Consider the following 17,028-nt stretch of genomic DNA (forward strand, 5'->3'; position numbering starts at 1 on the left):
CCAAACTGAAGATGTTTGACAGTGAAACAAAACACGAAACGTGCGTCAGCTGTTTAAACCAACTGTTTAAAAATATAGTAGCTAAAAAGTCACCCGTTAGTTTTTGCCAATACTCTCGACAGCTGCAGTATACAAACAGACAAGCAGGGGAGCGCGCAAAGGTCAAAATAAAACTTTCCATCTCACAAAATCACTTTTTCATTAGTATAAAAGTTATTCAAAATCAAAATTATATGACTAATTTGACGCCACCTTGTACATACATTTATAAAAAATAATGCGAAACTACATACATACGCCTCGCACTCTTGACTCCTTTCTGGTATTATCGCATGATCTTGAAAGTAAAGTAAAATTTTTATGATACAAAATCCAAAATGGCAGCCAAAGTGGTTGTAGTGGCATATGGTTTTGATAAATTTCATGAAGGCTGCCATATTTGCTTGATGCGAAAGGTTTTTTATTAGCTTGGAAAAAATAAAAGAAAATTAAGAAACAATTTGTTTTGCCTACTTGTAATCTCATCATGTCTTTCTTCGTTTAGCCTATAGCCTTCACTCTAATATTTCTGCTCTCCTTGGGCATTTAATTAAATTACGTATGTATGTACATATGTATGTGTGTACATATGTCTTTACATATATGTATGTATATATTTTATATCTGTAGTGTTGAGGTTGGTCAGAGACTCCAGGCAGTCCGTTTTACTGCTTTTGCGAGTCAGAAACTGCGAATAGGTTATGCAAGGATGGAATTTAAGTAAATAGGGTGGTCCACATTGTTTTTGTTTTTCAAAATGCCATAAATATTTGGTGATGCCAAAAGTTTTCAAAATTTAATATAGTTAAATTTTTTTATTTATTAGTTTTTCTAGTTTTTTTCACTTTATTTCGACGGAGGTCAATTTTTTGTTAAATCCGATAAATATTTGGTGATGCAAAAAGTTGTCTAAGTTTAGTTCTATTTTTTATTTATTAGTTTAAAAAAAAAGTTTGATTTATGTCCACGATGATGTTAATAATAGGGTCCGTTTTCAAAATGTCATCTATGGCAGTCAAAATGCGTAAAAAATTAGATGAGATAAAATTTATAAATTTTTTTAACTTGACTATTTATTTTATTTTAAAACAATTCTTTTTAAGCTAAACATTTTTTTAATTTAAATTTACCAAATTTTTTTAAACTTTTTTGTTTAAATTCGAACAAAAAAAGTTTTTTATATTTAAATTTATAAATTTTTACGCTTTCTTTTGACGGTAAAATTAACAAAGTTGTGCACTTCAGCGATTAAACTGTAATTTTTTCGTCTGAAAAAGAGCAAATTAAGATCTTTTAAAAAATGTACATTTTAGAATATTTCTTAGGGGGCCGCTTCATTTATTTTACTAAGCAATAAGTTGCATTAAGCTGAAATAACAAATTCTAGGGAGCTACCCTGACCATGCCAGCGTGTTCCAGGCTGAAGTGTTGGCGATCAGAGAAGCATGTAAATCACTACAACTCTACACGGAAGTTGGTGCAAGAGTCGCTATCTTCTCAGACAGTCAAGCAGCTATAAAGGCCTTAGACTCCAACTCCATTTCATCCAAACTAGTCTTACAGTGTAGAAAAGAGCTGGAAATGCTTAGTCATTGGCTTGAAATCACTCTGATATGGGTTCCCGGTCACAGGAACATACAGGGTAATGAGATAGCGGATGAACTAGCAAGAAAAGGTTCGACACTAGACTTAACAGAGGCGGTGGCAGTCCCCACCCCATTGAACACAATAAAGGCATCCATCGCTTCACACTATCATGCTTTAGCCGAAAGAAGATGGAAGCAACTAACTACATGTATTACAACAAAAAACACATGTCCGTCATACAAAATCCAAAGGACAAATGATCTGTTAGTATGCTCTCGGCCAAATATCTCACGCATCACTGCAACCCTTACAGGCCACTGGAAAGTAGGGGTTCTTGCAGCTAGACTCAACCTACCCTTCAGTCCTATCTGCAGAAGCTGTCAAGCGGAAGAAGCGAAGGAAAGTCTGTTCCACTACTTATGTGAATGTCCAGGGCTAGCTAGGGCACGACTCCGCTAAAGAATTTGCTGCTATACTTGGACCTCACTAAATGGATCTGTCTTAGAACAAAAAAATAAAAACATCATTATACGAGGACGGTGGTATTAAAGCGGTGCTGGTCACTAATTAAGATTATTTCGGGGGAAATACTCAACCACTTCAACAACAACAGCCGTTACAAAACGATTAAAAAAAAGTAGTTCTCGGTTGATTGTGCGATGAAGAAAAATATGTATTTTCTAAAAAGCCAAGGCGAATCTATTAAAGGTTGCATGGGTAAATCACATGATTTGTACTATTTCTTTCGTCGTTTCCATGTGCCTGTCAGCCCAAAATGAAACAAGGCGAATTCATTCTTTGTTTTCTATTTTGCCAATACTTTGCTTTGACAATCAAACGTGCAAAACATTGTTGTTGGTCTAGTGTCATTACTTTTAATTAATTCGCCTTGTAAAAAACACACACGGAACTTTTGATTTTTAGTTACAATTGCCTACTTTTACAGGCAAAAACATTTTATTCTGTTTATGTCGAGTTTGCTCGTCTTCGCTGGAAAATAAATAAGGCAGAAAAAGTTTTTCAAAATAAAATTAAACAGTTTAACGGTTATCATTATCCATGCGCAAATGATGTCGGTTTGAAACTGTAGGTCCCTCCATTTATGGAACAACATCAAGACGCACACCACAAATAGGAGGAGGAACTCGGCCAAACACCCAAAAAAGGTGTACGCGCCAATTATATATACATATGTATATATGAATGATCTCAAATAGTTTTTCGATTAATTTTTAATTCTTGCGCAATGAACTGAGTGCATGAATCGAGGATTTCCATGACTTTATCAATATTTTCGACAATTGGCTTAAGCCTCACTCATATTACAGAATGGAATCGTACGAATCGCCATTTCGCTGTTGTATTCCATACCGTATTTGACAGCTGTCAAAGCGTAACTCGAACTGCAAAGACGCTGTAGAAGATGAGTGCATAACTAACTGAGCTTTCTCTGCTTTACCTTTATTGCCATCCAGTTGTTCGAAATTTATTCTGTCGGGCCTTACGAGTTCAGTTGGCCCACCCTGTATATGTACATGCCAATCCTAAGCATTGACGTTTTGTATGTAAATATTTATTTGTGTTGATAATTAGGACGGAAAGAAAATCGAAATTAAAATGGGAAAATACAAGGTTGGCGCCTGCTGAAAAAGCTGCTCTAGAAAACAAAAACTCGCACTTTCGGCTGTGTGTGTTTGTTTATCATGAATTTATGTCTACACGCATGTATGTACATATGTATCTGTATATATGGATATGTTTTTCTCATTTTCCAGTTTTATGCATAACTTTTTCTCCATTCCATTGCTATCACATGATGAAGTGACTGCCAGTGTGTACTGCTTACATACAGACTTTTATGGAATATATGTACATAACACTCGTATGCTCAATATATGCAAATATGTGTAAAGCTACATACATACATACATAAACATGTATTTGAGATAAACCAATATTTAATTTTTGGAAATTTGGTGGTAAAACTTTTAAAGTTATTTTTGGTATTTATTTACATTTTGTAATTTAAATTGGCTCGATTCCAAATTGGTAAGACAGAGAAAATTTCATATTTGTTTATATTAGGTGGTCACATTTATTCAACTATTTTTTTGTTTTTTTTCTTACTAGTAGCGCTACAAGTACTGGCGTGATTCAGGTTTTTAATCGTTTTTCAGCCGCCTCTGCCATCGCCAATGGCTGCTGCATAAGAATATTTGCAATCAAGCGGATAATTATCGCTAATTCTTTTTGATTTCTGATGATATGATAGACAATCTGCTTTGAAACTTTGAATGCATGGAATGATGCATTCAGGCCTGATGACGACTTGCATACGCTTTCCTAATTCTTCATTCTATCGAAGTTTGAACGCTGTGTTGCATGGCTTCTATAAATAAAAAAAAAAATCGAAAAATTAAACCCTTTCACTTTGTGTCTTTACCCTGCTTAGAAAAGGCAGAGCTAACAGCACATATGCCAGCAATTGTATGCTCTGATAAAAAATTGTGCCTGAGCGATTTAGCTCTGTGGCTCGAACAATCTTTTCCAGCATTAGGTTAAAAAAAGGCACAAGACAGCGAGTCTCCCTGCGTCAAACTTCGTTTGGTATTAAATGGCTCGGAGAGGTCTTCCAGAACGTCATTTTGCATAGGCGTATTAGATTTTCGGCGATCTCAAATCCGGCTGAATTGGATCTCTTATATGATATTGAGTTATATTTCGACGCCAGCGTTACCCGGAGAGTAATAGCTTCAGAATAACTTATTTGCCTATCAGCAAAAGTTCGGTTAAATTTGTTGAACCCCATCCGGAGATTAAAGGGTTCTAACAGACATGCCTTCGAAGTTGAAAGGGGGTCTGAGTTCGCTTCTGCGAAAAAGAGATTTTATAGAAACTATAAGTAGATTTAATCTTACAGCTGATGTCAGGTGGGGTCATAAGAAATTATAAAATATTTTGGTAACAAAATCTATGGCTTTGTACCATTAATTTCTTCATTAAATGGCCGTATATGTGCAAGGTGGATGGAGAAATCTTCCGATGGGGTGATTAATTTTGTGCCATCTTTTAGTTTGATCCAGTGCGAGATATACTTCACTAAGGACATTTAGCGGAAAGTGGACGTTTGAACATTATTTGAGTTTAATTTTAATCGATGGAATTTAATTCAATTTAAAAGAATTACCTTAAAACTAAAAATTTGTGTATTAACCAACAAAACTTGTTTAGTAATAAAAACATAATAAAAATAAATAATAGTAATATAAAAAAATAAAATGAAAAAGTAATGATGAAGTGTAAAATAAAATGTCAAACAAAATAAAATAAAATAAAAAAAAAATGAAAAAAAATGAGAAATTGTAAAATAAAAAAGGAGAAAATAAAAGTAAGAAATTAAAAAATAAGATAACAACTAAACCAAAAATTAAAAAATGCAAAATAAACCAAGGAAAAGCTGGAGCTGCGCAATCAAATGTTAGTAACTTACCCACAATCCACATTCCGCTCTCAACATGTAAAATGATCATTGATCGAGAATTTCACAGCATTGCTGATCGGAGGTGGCGAGTGGAAACTACTTGCGTTACGACCAGACAAATCTGGCCATCCTACAATCTGAAACAGACAAAAACCCTTATAAGTCTTTCGAAACACGAACTAAGGCATATAACATCTCTTATCACCGGCCACTGCCTTTTGGGCACTCACGCACGTCGGCTCGGGGTTCCTCAAAACGACCTGTGCAGATACTGCGAGGACGAAGATGAGGAAGTATCGAGCAGACATTTGCTGTGCAGCTGTCCGGTCTAGCCAGAAGTCGACTCGCTCTTCTAGGCTCTCCAACAATTGACAATCTTTCAGTACTCTCGGACCAGAAAATCGAATCTCTCATTAAATTCTCGAAACGAATTAATATTTTGGACCAAAATCTATAATAAAAATCTCGGTTAGGTGGGGAAATCATACAATATAATGAGCTCTAAGGCAACACAACGGACCCAACTTGCGGTCTATGTTGCACTCCGATGCGGGGTCAAACTTAAACCAAGCAACCAACCAAGAATAAAAAAAAAAAAAATAAAAATAAATACAATAAAAAAAAAAGAAATTAAAAAAACAATAATAAAGAAATAAAATAATAAGAATTTAAAAAATAATAATAAGAAGTTAAAAAATAATAAGAAATTTAAAAAAATGTGCAAAAGAAAAAAATAAAGAAATTAAAAACAAAAACAATAATAAAGAAAGTAAATAATAAGAATTTAAAAAATAATAATAAGAAATTAAAAAATAATAATAAGAAGTTAAAAAACTAGGCAACAGAAAGAAATGAAAAAAGTAAAATAAAGACAAGAATAAAAAAAAAAATATATATTAATAAATTAAAAAATAATAATAAGAAATTAAAAAAAAAATATGCAAAAGAAAAAATAAAAACAAGAGTAAGAAAATATAAGATAAATTAAAAAATTAAAATAAATAAAAATAAAGAAATTAAATAATAAGAAATTAAAAAATAATAATAAGAAATTTAAAGGAAAATAAATTGTAAAGAAAAAAAAAGTTAAAAAAAAAGCGGAGTAGAGATACCTATGTTACAGTCGCTCCAATTTTCTTGAACCACAACCCTAATATACATAACTAAAGTACGCTGACAGTTCTAATCTCACATTTACTTAAATACTTACGCTGTTTGGCATTTAAAATGCGGTTGTGATAAATATTTTTGCCTGCACTTAGCTGATACGTACGTACTTACTGATGTGACTAAATTTCAAGTTGCTACTTACCGATAGCTTAGTAGCTTAGAGTGCGAGAGTTGCCACCTAACAAGTAGAGGATTTGGAATTACAATTTTACAATTTAGCTGAACTATTTACATTTCAGTGTTGCCATGGAAATACGCCGGTGAGTGCACAGAATAACTTCAACTATTTTTTGATTGGCGATTTTCCGCTACCCGCGCTATGGCGACTGGCTCATGATAACTGTGTCGTTTACACTTCTTCCCATAAATCAACAACAAATATAATCGCTTAATTTGATTTTCAGTATCAGTTTAGTAGTAAAATAAATTGTTTTTGATATTTTTTATTACACTATTTATTTGTATTTTATTACACCATTTTTTGCTGCTTAATTTTGCACTTCGAATTTTGTGACCTCCAATTTGTTCATATGTTTTTTGCCTGTCATGGGTTCTATTTTTTTAGGTAGTATTTTGTTAATTTTATTACCACTCGAATTTTATATTTAGCTTGTTTTTATGAATCTATTGATAATAAATAATATAAATAAACAATAAAATTTGCTGCCCTTTTCGGTGCTCCGCGGCTGGCTAGCCCATTTCGTCGAATTGGGTGCAGTAGCTGAATTTTTCGGCGCTTGTAAAATTGGCTCAGTATTCGTAAGTAGTAATTGCTTGGCTAAATGCCGCAGTATAATTTTTATGCATTAAGGCATTTCGTTTATCGGTGTGATGTGCCGGCATTTACGTCAAACATGCAAAATGGCCAAAATGCGAGGGTGTTAAGGCCTACGTGAGGTGCCGTTGATGAGGAGGTAGGCTGTTTTGATATAAAAAAGTGGTTAATTAGCATAGTGTGTTAGTTCTTTTATTAGGCTGTCAATACAAATTAAGTTTAAATTTGAGATATGTACATATATATGTAGATATGTACAAGGTGGCGCAAAATTAATCATCCCATCGGAAGATTTATAATTTTTGAAAACGGCGTTGTACGTCAATCATATTAGACACTTTTTATTTAGAAAAAAAAAAAAAAAAAATATTCAAAACCGAAATTGGATGATTAATTCTGCGCCACCTTGCATTTGCTCTCTATCTATTAGTGGTGCGAATTGTACGATGAATGCAATTGAACGTAAATTATTTACTACATAACAAATAAAGCACCGAAAAATGGCAAGAAAGGTCCACATAATGAAGACTGTTTCCAGAAATGTCTCAAAATATACTGATTCAGACGAATTATTGTTATTACTTATTATTTAGCACTGCGGCCAGAAAGATCTATTGTATCCTCTTCGCGCTTTCAGAGTATGATTCTTAGCCCAACTTCCTCAATAATTTTTTCTTTTATTGACATTTTTTATCCTCCTCTGGTAAAATATGTTTACCCAGGTGTTTGAATTGCTTATACCACCTTAAACGCGAAACTTTGTTTAGAGCCTTTATAATCGCCAAAACTTACAATTCATAGCTCGTATAGCTTCTTTCAGCCTCGGTAGTACATAGGATGCAAATGCTCATCTTCAGACACAGCTCCATAATCGTCGATGGGGGCGTCAGTAGGAACCTCAGTTTAAAATTTTTTATTAAAAGTGCTCTGTACTGGTTTTTCGCTTAACAATTTTTTTAGTATATTAAACGATTCGGTTTCCCTGTTTCCCTCATTTCTAACAAATTTTCGAAAAAATCCAGCAAAGCACAAAAAACCCTGTAACTGTTTCAAATTTTTGGTATTTTGTACCTATTTTGTTACAACCGCTATTTTTCTTGGCGATGGCGATAGCTTTTGAGTTTCTACTACATGCCCCAAAACTTCTACTTTTGTTTACTTTAATTTTTATTTTTAGCCATTGTAAACCTCATTAAAAATACAGAAATTTAATGCAATTAAGCTATCAGCTAAGAGTCCCTTCAATATTCTTCCAACAATTCAGCAATGAGTAACTTAGAACCAGCTGCGTTTTAGACAACTGTCAAATGTTTTCGCTCAGAAAAAATGAGGAATCCATATTTTGCACTAAACTTAATTTCTCTTTCTGCAAGGTCAAAGTGTTGCCCTTCTCTATTTTCCTTCAATTCGTCTCAGCTTCGCTCTCGTTGCATTTTTACATCACGAAAAATTAGTCAACTAGTGGAGATTTGCTTACTGAGCACAAATTGCAAAAATCTTGCACTAAATTATGAAATAGTACCGGAACACTCACATTGCACAATAAAAGAATAACAACAAACAACTCATACGTAGAGAGAATGTACATAGATTTCACTATTGCATACTTTGCGGCACTTGCAAATATTTTCTAGCTTTTATATTGTTGTACATACATAATTCCAATTGCAAGGAATGCAAGACTTCGGACCGCGTAAAGTGCAAGGGTTTTGCAATATTGCGAGAATCGCCCTAAAATGCACATACGAGGTGTGGCTGATAAGGTCGGCGTCTATGGTATTTAACTTTTTTAATTTTTAAATGTAAGTCCGTCAATTGAAACAAACTTTTTATATAAATTTATTAAATAAATAGGTGGTGTAGAATAGCAAAAAATGCAAAAGGTCCTAACTGTAACAGTGAAAAGTACGAGGTCACTCTTATTGCAATATCTCAAATTTTCACTAAAAGGATAACAAGTAACTGCTACCGTTTCGCAATTTTCGTGCTATAATTCACAATCTGAAAATGTACGTGGCCTTCGATGCTGCACACCTTGGAAGTATTACAAATATTTTATTGTTGTTATTTTAATCTGAAAACTTTGATGAGTGTCCTTTAATGCCATATAAAAATTATTCCTTAGATTTATCTTCAGACTGGTTTTCTACGACGGCCTTCATCTCACTGTTTGAGAAAAAAAAAAAACAAAGAAAAGGAAACCGACTTAGCCAAGTCTCAACGGTAAGCTGGGTGGTAAATTACTGTGAGTCCTATAGCTTCAAAAAGCACCCCGAGCGGGCTAAACGGGCACGCTTTGTCGTCTAGAAACAGTTACTCCGCCTCTCTTCTTGCAGAGTATTACCGCCTCCTTCCTGATCCCTAGTAGTGTAGTAGCCGTGCTTTGTACTCCCTTTAGGTTAGTGATCAGCTAATAAATGTGTGTTCGCCATTTCATGCCGGTGGCCTTTCTACCCGTTTAATCCGCTACATCAACTCTTGCTTGGACCCTGTTCATACTGACTAATTCAGGATTCATCAACGGTCACAATGGGGTTACGAATTTCGTCCAGGACTCTCCAAGAGAAAAAAATTTTGAGCATTCGTTATATAGAAAAAATGCGCAACATCTTTAGGGGAACAAATTTACAAAAATCAACGCGAATTTTGAGCCTCTTTAAAGTGGCACAATATTGTAAAAAATTTCAATGGCATATAAAAATGCACACATAGAATTTTTCATGAAATTCTTACTAAACAGTTTACATTTTTTTGAGTATTTGTAATAATTGAATTTTAAATTTTTTAAGTTTTCAAATTTTTTAATTTTTAAAATTTTTTCAATTTTTATATTTCTTTTATATAACTTGAAACATTGAATTATATGGTGCTGCTTGGTATAAACTATATTTTTGCGAAAAAAATAATAAGGAGAAAAAAATATAAAAAAAAAAAACTATAGAAAAGGAGAAAGAAACAATAAAAATAAAAGAAAAAAGTAATAAGAACAAAAAAATTAAACAAAAAAAGGCAAAATAAATAAATTTGTTAATTGAAAATAAAATTTTTTTTATTTAAAACAAAATACTTTGTTATGTAATAAAAAAAAATAAAATTAAAAAATTAAATTCAAGGGGGCATAAAACTGTACCTATACATAGAATTTTTTTCATTTAATTTTTTTACAATATTTCAAATTTTTAAAATTTTTTTAATTTAAAATTGTTTTTTTTTTTTTATTAGGTGCGCAACTAAGTTCTCGTGGTTTTTTTTTACGAAAATACAACTTTATTCTGAAAAAATGTTTGCAAGTGAATCATTGAAAGTATTGCCCCTACGCTGGCTACTACTTTTTTCCATCTATCTGGTAGATCTCGTATACCGTCGCTTACCGACGCACCTAATAATTTGAAACTTTGAGTTATGTGGTTCTGCTTAGCATAAACTATGGTTTTGCGAACAAAACAGAATTAAAAAAATTAAAAAAATAAAAGTATATTAATGAAACAAAAACAATATTAAAAAGAAATAAAAAAAGTATTAATAAAAAAAATATATTTAAAAGACATAAAAAAATATAAAAAAATACAAAAAAATTATATAAAAAAATGTAATAAAATAAAAAAATATATTTTTGGAGTATTTGAATAAAAAGAAAAATATTTTTTTTTATTTAAAATAACATAATAAAAACAAAATATAATTAAAAAAAAATTAATTAATTATACAATTGTATATATCATACATATATGTGGGGCATTCTTTCTGAACGTGGGACCCCCTGCCCCCAGAATAGATTTTGACGAAAAGAGGTCTATGAGGGCTTAAAATGTAGGTAATTATGTTTACTTTCGAAAACAAAGTGGCACTTCTTGAAATTCAAAATGGCGGATCCAATATGGCGGATTCAATATGGCCCAATTTTGCAGTTCGTGCATCAGATTTATGCTATTTCGTGTTTTCTTTATTTATTTTTAAGTAAAATTGTTGCATTGGATTTAATTTTACATATTTCCAAGTTAATTATTTATTTTTATTGGTCACTGATTATTCATCACATTTTTTATCATCAGTTCATAGCATAAATCTGATGCACGAACTGCAAAATTGCGCCATATTGAATTCGCCATATTGGATCCGCCATTTTGAATTTCAAGAAGTGCCACTTTGCTTTCGAAAGTAAACATAATTACCTACATTTTAAGCCCTCATAGACCTCTTTTCGTCAAAATCTATTCTGGGGGCAGGGGGTCTCACGTTCAGAAAGAATGCCCCATGTATATATATATGGGGCATTCTTTCTCAACGGGAGACCCCTATCTGTCCAAAAATGTTTTTGACCTAGAGAGTTCTAATAGGGCTTAAAATTTAGCTCTTTTTATCTACTTTTCAATACAGAGTGGCCAAAAACGAAATTCAAGATGGCTCATTTAATATGGCTAAAAATGTAATCAAAATTCATTAAATTCATTCTAATAACCTATACCAAAAAAATTCATTTCAACGGAAAGAGTTGTACGAGGTCTCAAAATTTAGCTAATAAAGTTTACTTTAAAATACAAAGTGAAAAATTTTAAAATCCAAAATGGCGGCCACAACATGGCGGCTAATTTTTTAAAACTACTCAAATCCACTTAAAATGTATAATATTACTCGGGGGTTTTTTGGGTCGCTGATTACAAATCTAGTGTTAGGTTTCCAAATTTCAAAATGGCGGATCCAATATGGCAGACGGATTTTTGAAAAAACTCATGAATTCGCATGAAACTCGTTACTCAGGGGTTTAAGTGGATTTGAGTAGTTTTAAAAAATTAGCCGCCATGTTGTGGCCGCCATCTTGGATTTTAAAATTTTTCATTTTGTATTTTAAAGTAAACTTTATTAGCTAAATTTTGAGACCTCGTACAACTCTTTCCGTTGAAATGAATTTTTTTGGTATAGGTTATTAGAATGAATTTAATGAATTTTGATTACATTTTTAGCCCTATTAAATGAGCCATCTTGAATTTCGTTTTTGGCCACTCTGTATTGAAAAGTAGATAAAAAAAGCTAAATTTTAAGCCCTATTAGAACTCTCTAGGTCAAAAACATTTTTGGACAGATAGGGGTCTCCCGTTGAGAAAGAATGTCCCATATATTTTTTTTTTAATACAAATAAGTATTGAAAACTTTGCAACACATCACACTTCTATTATTTCGACCGCCACTGTTTGTATACAAAAAATTCTTTCGCAAGTGGCCTTAAAAATTGTCAATTTCTTTCACATTTGTTTTCACTAAGAAAGGAATTTCCAGTGAATCGATGCGGTTTTCACACGAGCAAGATGAGTGCTTGTCATTCGCCCATTCACTGCTGCACAGGAATTTTCATGAATCAAAAAAAAGAATATAAAACATGAAATTAAAATCGAGATAAACAAATCTTGAAATGAGTAACCTTTGGCAAGCCACCAAAAGCAAATTGATGTTACGACAACGTAAAACCCACCCAAGCGACAATTCACGTTAAGAATTTATTAAAACAATATACATACATACTTGTAAATGCTCATGGAAAAGAATTACTCACATTAATTATTACATTAAATGATATAAATTAAAAAAAAACTTAATATCACACGAAGTTGAACATTTTTGTCATACTGCCAAAAAGACGTCGATTTTCTTGCGCTCATTTAAATTATTCTGGTATTTTGACATTTAATTTTTTTCTACTTTTTATGCATGCAGACATACACACACTTTTATATTTAATAAATTTTTGTAATTTTTTCTTTATTTTGCTTTATTAAATTCTTCACAGTAGATATCCATTTAAAAATATTTGCAATTTTGCGATTATCTCAATTGCAGATAAAGCAAAAAAAAAAAAAAAACAAATTAAAGCAAACTAAAAAGAGAAAAAAAATGTGTACATATGCAAAACTGTGCCTGCACCCAGCGGGTTTTCAAATTCTTCCAGATATTTCTTGCATATGCAAAATAGACCGCATTTATCTGCACGATCGCCGGTTTTTGTATGAACCAATTATTTCTTTGTAATTTTTATATTCTTATTTGTGTTTTTTGCGCTTTAATCAGGAGTGCATTGAAAGGCGCCAGTAAACTGCACATTTTAATTTTCCTAAAGCGTAGCGACTCCCGTGAGTTATGCGCGTTCATTTATCGCATTTTTAAGAAAATTTTAATTTCTTAAAAAAAAAAAACAAAAAAAATGCTTATTAGTACTAGGCAATTTCACATCATATTTATTATTCATAATAGAAGCGAAAAATACACTCCTTCATAATAAATAAAATGCGCTGCGATCAGCAGATGTTGCGCTATGCGGTTGCCCTCTGAAGTAAGTTAAGTGAATATCCCCAGTGAGAGCGCACGTGCTTTTGCCGCAACTGAATATTCTACTCGTAAATAGTTAAATATACTCGTGCATACATACAAGTATAAATAAATATGTACATACGCGAGTAGCGCTAGCGATTTTATTGGAAATTTTCCACACTTTTTCTAATAAATATGAAAAATATTTATCCAAAGCAAATCGCTTTGAGTGCATAGGTACAGTGACGGAAGGCAATATTGAAGCATGGAACATTTCTATTAATGTCTGCCAACTAGACAGCTGCAGCATACAAACTGGCAAGCAATGGAGCGTATTAGGGTCAATATAGAGATTTCCTTCACTCAAAACCATTTTTTTTTATTTTGTAAAAAAATTATTTAAAATCAAAATTGGATGATTTTGTGCCGCCTTGTATAAAGTGTGTTATATTTTGTCAATCGAATGTTTTTCAAAAAAGTTATTGTATTAAAATCAAATCATCTAAAAATGTTCTAAGAAGCAGGGAAGCCATATACAGGTTAGCCGCAGACAGAGCGTTGCATATCTATTGGGTACCCGGACATAAGGGCATTGCAGGAAACGAAATTGTAGATGAGATTGCCAAAAGTGCTGTTTACAGACAATTCGAACAAGAAAACGACATACTGAAACCTTTAAATACGGTATACAAAGACATCGCTGCGGACACGAAAATACGGACAGACAGGAGGTGAAATAATCTAGTCACTTGCAGAACCGCGAAAATCATGTGCACACAGAATGCAGATAAATACGTCCGATTCGGATTAGCTCTGTCTAGAAAAGAAAGCAGGACTATCGTAGGCATGCTGACAGGCCACAATTTGCAAGCGGCGCACGCATACAGGATAGGAATTACAAACAACGATAGCTGCAGATTTTGCAATGAACTAGAAGAGAGGGAAACGCTAGAACACCTTCTATGTTCCTGTCCTGCATTAGCTAGAACCAGATTGAAATGCTTAGGAGCTTTAAAATATGCGAAGTTAGAAAACCTCTCGGGGATAGAGCTCCAAAGTTTACTTAGATTCGCAAAAGACGCAGACGTATTACAAGATGTCTACTACAAAGAAACGTAAGGGTCTAGCTCCATCTGGTAACACTAAGGATCAATAGGTCTATGTGATGGCTTTCAGTCAGCCATTTTATACTATTTATTTACCCTAACTACCATTAATTCCTACGTCTACGATTTCTTCTCATACTCACAAATTAGAAACACACCATAAGTTTTATATAAATAAGTAAATAAATGAATGAAAAAAAAAAAATAAAAAAATAATAATAAATAAAAAAATAGTTGATACTACAACAAAAATCATATAACGCGAATTTTCCAATTTTTAAACATTTTCCGAAATTTCATCAAAACTTTCAACTTTTTACCAGAATTTCTAGATTTCTTTTCTGCGTATGCGGTTTTATAGCAAAATTAATTTTAGTCTAGCAAAGTGCAAATTTAGATTGACTACAAAATACTGTTGAGTTTTGAAAAAAGTTTTTCGCTCAGCCACGCTTCTTCTTCTTCCATACTAAATTTATGCTTCAATTTTTTTGTATGGAAGAAAAACCTAATAAATACAATACCGCCAACAAAAAAAATCAAAAATCAACGCGAATTTAACTTTAAACTGACGAAATGTTTTACCATAATTGATGGGACTACAAAACTGCATAGCCAGTATTGTTCTAAAAAATCGAAGTTAAAATTAAAATTTTGTCGAAATTTGTTTTTATAAAGGGTGGTTAAGTTTCAAGGGCCGGGGTTGATTTTGAATAAAATACAATTTTTTTAGGAAATTATTGTCATTTCTCTTTATTATGATAATATTGGTATGGCTCAATTACGCATGGAACAAAATATCGGTCAAATGGCCGCCTCGGCCTCGGCGGCACACCTCCATCCGATGGTCCAAATTTTCGATGACGGTGAGGCATAATTGAGGTTCTATGCCGTTAATGTGCCGAATTGTCTCATCCTTTAGCTCTTGAATTAATGCTGGCTTATCGACGTACACCTTTTCTTTCAAATGATCCCAAAGAAAGAAGTCTAACGGTGTCAAATCACATGATCTTGGCGGCCAATTGACACCGCCGCGACGTGAGATTATTCGGCCATTAAATTTTTCACGCAAAAGAGCCATTGTTTCGTTAGGTTTGTGACAAGTCGCAGCGTCCTGTTGAAACCACATATCGTCCACATCCATATCTTCCAATTCGGGCCATAAAAAGTTCGTTATCATCTCACGATAGCGAACACTATTCACAGTAACTGCCTGACCGGCCTCATTTTGGAAAAAATACGGCCCAATGATGCCGCCGGCCATGGTTTTTCGGCAATCACTTTTGGATTATTATTCGCCCAAATGCGGCAATTCTGCTTATTGACGAATCCACTGAGGTGAAAATGTGCCTCATCACTGAAGATGATTTTCTTCACGAAGTGCGCGATATGCATTTTGATTTGAACGCCCGTTTTCATAATAAGCCTAAATAACTTTAACGCATTGCTCGGTTGTGCATCTTTCCATGGTTCAAATTGAGTTAGTCTGAAATTGAAAAATGTGAAATCAAATGCAAAAAAAAAAACTTGACGTTTAGGTGTGGCTAACATTCAACATCGGCCCTTGAAATTCAACCACCCTTTATATCTACTACAAATAATTTAATTTTTTTTCTTCATTTTTATTGCAGTATAAACTATATTTTTGCAAAAAAAAATATAAAAAATAAATAATTATTTAAAACTTTGCAATAAACTACGTCGCACTGCTATTATTGTGAACACAGATGTATATTATCAGCCTTAGCGACCCTAAATGTGCACAAAAAAGTTTGAAATATTTTAGTAGAACCTGTTTCAGAATATTCCACTATTTCCCCGCGACTTTAATTCCTTACAGTTAGTTGATTGTTGCTCGTCACTGTAAATAACTGTATACAACGCTTTATAGGAGTCCCTCAGTTAGTACCGGAGATAATCGAAAATATTTATATAAATTTATTGAATTTTCAGTTTATTGCCTTCAAGTTGCGGCTGCTCTTTTCTCAGCACCTTAGAGCCATTATTTGGATTTTGTTTGGTTTATTTGTTTTTGTTTTTGCTTTTTTGTTGGTTGTTTTTTACTCGCCGTGCGTGTATTTAATCGTAATTGATTACGGGTTATTTATTTAAAACATTTTATTTTTTTGTTTTTATTTGGAAGGGTCTGGGCCGTAAATTAATTATTTACAGATGTGCACTTGTAAGTACGATTGTGTAAACAACTTTATCATTTAACGATTTGGGGAAACTTGTTTGTTACATAAAATTTACTGTAAACTTCAAAAAAATCGCTTTTGACTTATTCCACTCTGCAGTGCTGAATTACAGTAATTTTAAAAATAGTTCTTGCAGCCTTGGCGGGTGACCTTAATTATTTTTGTTATCTGTTCCCACTCGAGTTCTATGTTAGTTTGTTGTTCTTTAATTTTACTGCTTTATTGCTTCTTGAAAAAGGAATTACGAATTTGCAGAAGGCTGTTTCAAATGTTGAACCAAAATTTTTAAAAGAAACTCTATATTTGCTTCCTTGAAGAACCGTTTACAGAGCAATCTTGTAGTGCTTGCGTTACTGGCAAGAGTCACATTTTTGC

The sequence above is a fragment of the Anastrepha obliqua genome, chromosome 5 (genome assembly GCF_027943255.1).
Source record: "Anastrepha obliqua isolate idAnaObli1 chromosome 5, idAnaObli1_1.0, whole genome shotgun sequence".
NCBI lineage: Eukaryota > Metazoa > Arthropoda > Insecta > Diptera > Tephritidae > Anastrepha > Anastrepha obliqua.